The 4,088-nt window shown below is 42.2% G+C and overlaps 1 pseudogene across 1 annotated transcript; it reads left to right on the forward strand.

The window, feature by feature from the left end:
• The first annotated feature begins 1,994 nt into the window (after positions 1-1,994).
• Positions 1,995-2,176, forward strand: LOC307186322 (translation machinery-associated protein 7B-like; annotated as a pseudogene). Its single transcript has one exon. The product of its transcript is annotated as a translation machinery-associated protein 7B-like (transcript).
• Positions 2,177-4,088: the final 1,912 nt, after the last annotated feature.

The raw sequence follows: 4,088 nt of genomic DNA on the forward strand, positions 1-4,088 counted from the left end.
TGCAAAAATATGTATAAATAGCTATAGACACACTATAAATATAAATACAAAGAAATAAAAGATTGGAAATATATTGCTAACAGTAGCTCTCTTAGGGTTGGAAGATCATAGATGATATCCAATTTCTTCCTTATCCCTTCTAAAGTTTCCTACAGTTGGCATGTAATACTTTTAAATTTGGAGGAAGGGAACTTTAAAAACTATTAATTTCTCCTTTTTAAAGCAAGGGATTATTAGTGAGAAGGTAAGAGGGAAAGTGTGAGCCAGTAATGTCATAAATTCCCCAGCACATGTGACTGTTCACTCCCAAAAGTCACTGAGTTGGAAGTTAAAAATAGAAAGAGCTGAGGGCTGAATTTGGGGGGGTAATGAGTCCCACAAGAAGGGCTGTGAGCAGGGCAAACTGAGGTGAAGTACAGGAGTGGGGTGACTTGGAGGGAAAGGTGGTTGACTGGGGTCCACCCTTAAGAGTATGGCTACATAAACAGGGCGTGCTGGTCCGGGGACCCAGCTTGGAAAGACTTTGTGGAGGGTATTGCTTCAGGAGTGGGAGAGTTGTTTTAAAGGTTCAGTAGAGAAACCGAGTTCAGTCTGATCACAAAGGAAGCAGCCATGTCCTCCCCCAAATCCCATTAGCCTATCAAGCAGGCTTTTCACTCCCAGAGCTGGAAACTGATTTCTGGTCATTCGTAGCCTCTTACAGCCACCCAACTCCTTCCCAAAGAATTCTATGTGCTCCCAGGAATGTCTTGATTTGGGTGCTTGTTGAACCAAAAGAAATTTTCCACTGAAGTCCTTTCAATCAAAAAAATACACAAGGGGCTTCCCTGGTGGCGCAGTGGTTGAGAGTCCACCTGCCGATGCAGGGGACATGGGTTTGTGCCCCGGTCCGGGAAGATCCCACATGCCGCACGGAGCGGCTGGGCCCGTGAGCCATGGCCGCTGAGCCTGCGCGTCCGGAGCCTGTGCTCCGCAACGGGAGAGGCCACAACAGAGAGAGGACCGCGTACCAAAAAAAAAAATACACAAACTTCCTGTACCTCTAAAACTAGACAGGCCTTTAGAAATAGTTCACCCAAACACCTTCACGGTGGAAGGCACAGTGCTCCTTTTAGGGATGAGGAAATTGGGACTCAAGGAGATTAGGTGATTTGTCCAGGGTGACTGAGTAAGTTATGGCAGGGCTCCCCAGGATCCCTCTCTTTTCTATGTATTTTTTCCATTACCCCATGTTGTTCTTTGTTAAACAGGAAGAATCTTTCTTTGCTAGGATCTGTCAATGCACCATTATGTCCTGTCATAATAGTAATTATCATTATATTTTGACAAAATAATACTTAACCATTATGTCCTGGCTGAATAATACTTAACCATTTATTGAGGTCTATGTGCTCTTTTCATAAGCATTTAATTCTCATAATAAGAAGGTATTATTAGGTTTCACACAAAGAAGCTGAGCTTCAGAGCAATTAAATAAACCATCCACTGTCACCCTGACAGTGGTAGCAGAGTCAGGATCTGAAGCCAGTCCATCTGAATCCAAAGTTACCTTCCTGATTCTCCATAAAGAAACACTGTTGGCTATATATACACAATGGAATATTATTCAGCCTTAAAAAAGAATGAAATCTTGCTATTTGCAACAACATGTATGAATGTGAGGGACATTATGCTAAGTGAAACAAGCCAAACACAGAATGACAAATACTGCATGATATCATTTGTGTGTGGAATCTAAAATATGTTGACGCTATAGAACCAGAGAACAGAATGGTGCTAACAGGGGCTGGGGGCAGAGGGACGGAAAGATGTGGGTCAAAGGATGTAAAGTTCCAGTTATGAATGATGAATGAGTTCTAGAGATCTAATGTAGAACAACATGATTACAGTTAACAATATTTTGTTGTATACTTGAAATTTGCTAAAAGGGTAGATGTTAAGTGTTCTCACTGCATAAGAAAGGAAAAGAAGCTGGGGAAGGAGTGGCAGACACCATGTCCAGCTGCAAAGGTGGTAAGAAGAAGCCCAAGAAGCAGGCCAAGGAGATGGATGAGGAAGATAAGGCATTAAGCAGAAACAGAAAGAGGAGCAGAAGAAACTCAGGGATTTAAAAGCGAAGGCCTCAGGGAAGGGCCCCCAGGTCACAGGTGGAATTAAGAAATCTGGCAAAAAGTAAGCTGTTCCTTGTGCTTGAGGCAACGATGGTCCTTAATTCCATTCCTGTTTAAACATTTGGATCCCCTGCCATAACATCGGTTGCCACCTATAGCTAGAAAAGTGTAGTCTTATTCTTTTTTTAAAAAAATAATTAATTAATTTATTTCTGGCTGCGTTGGGTCTTCATTGCTGTGTGCGTGCTTCTCATTGTAGTGGTTTCTCTTGTAGAGCACAGGCTCCAGGCGCATGGGATTCAGTAGTTGCGGCACACAGGCTCATTACTTGTGGTTCGCGGGCTGTAGAGCGCAGGCTCAGTAGCTGAGGCGTACGGGCTTAGTTGCTCTGGCATGTGGGATCTTCCCGGACCAGGGCTCGAACCCATGTCCCCTGCATCGGCAGGCAGATTCTTGACCACTGTGCCACCAGGGAAGTCCCTGAAGTGTAGTCTTAGAACCTATTCTACATTTAAGAATAAACTTATGTTAAAAAAAAAAAGGAAAAAAGAAACCAGTAACTATCTGAGGTGATAGGTATGTTAATTAGCTTGATTGTGGTAACCATTTCACAATGTGTACGTATATCAAACCATTAAACTGTACAAACTGTACTGTCAAATACACCCCAGTAATTTTTTTAAAGTACATAAATAAAAATACCTTGACTGTACACATACCAAAAAATCCTCTGTTGAGTCTCATCTTTCAAGGAGCTGATTCTCCATTAAATTCAGCATTCCTTAAAATTCTCTCATTAGTGGGCTTCCCTGGTGGCGCAGTGGTTGAAAGTCAGCCTGCTGATGCAGGGGAAACGGGTTCGTGCCCCGGTCCGGGAAGATCCCACATGCTGTGGAGCGGCTAGGCCCTCGAGCCGTGGCGGCTGAGCCTGCGCGTCCGGAGCCTGTGCTCCACAACGGGAGAGGCTACAATAGTGAGAGGCCCACGTACCGCAAAAGAAAAAAAAAAATTATCTCATTAGTGAAATTGTCTTTTCTTCAATTAAAATGGCAACCTTTAAGCATCTTGACATTATATAAGAACTAAATCCCTAAACTGGATTCATCCTAAACACCTCCATAGAGCTTTTACCTTGGATTTGTTTTTATTTCACTTGAGTGTGCAAAGTATTATTATGATGTATTATTATAATAATGATTTGCACACTCAAGCCAAAAAAAAAAGGAACTCAGGGTAAAATTTTTATAAGAACCGTAAAGGAGAAATCTTAGATACTCCCTTGTGTTTGTTTGTTTTATTTTCCATTCTTTGGGACTTCCCTGGTGGCACAGTGGTTAAGAATCTGCCTGCCAATGCAGAGGACACGGGTTCGAGCCCTGGTCCGGGAAGATACCACATGCCGCGGAGCAACTAAGCAACTAACCGTACTGACCCTGCGCTCTAGAGCCTGCAAGCCGCAACTACTGAAGCTCGCATGCCTAGAGCCCGTGCTCCGCACAAGAGAAGCCACCACAATGAGAAGCCCACGCACCACAAGGAAGAGTAGACCCCGCTCGCCGCAACTAGAAAAAGCCCACGCACAGCAACGAAGATCCAAATTTATTTATTAAAAATAAATTTATTTATTTATTTATTTATTATTTATTTATTTATTATTATTGAAAATAAATAAATTTATTTTTTTTAAATGGCAATCTTCAAAAGTTTTGCATTATAAAACATCAACTCTGGCATTTAAAATAAAGTAAATAAATTTAAAAAATAAATAGTAAAAAGCAAGGTGACCTCCAATTCCTTACTCGTGTTGGGGACAAAGATCACTCAGAGTTCATCCTGAAAATCATCTAAATTTAGAGATTTCCTACCGGAGCAAAACTTTCATGCACCAGTAATAGAACCAGGCAGCCTTTCCAAAGTATGTCAGGCATGTGCTTGCAATGCTGTCACAAGCAGCGTCGAGTATCTGTCCCTGTGTGC

Source organism: Stenella coeruleoalba (genome assembly GCF_951394435.1).
Source record: "Stenella coeruleoalba genome assembly, chromosome: 5".
NCBI classification, from domain to species: domain Eukaryota; kingdom Metazoa; phylum Chordata; class Mammalia; order Artiodactyla; family Delphinidae; genus Stenella; species Stenella coeruleoalba.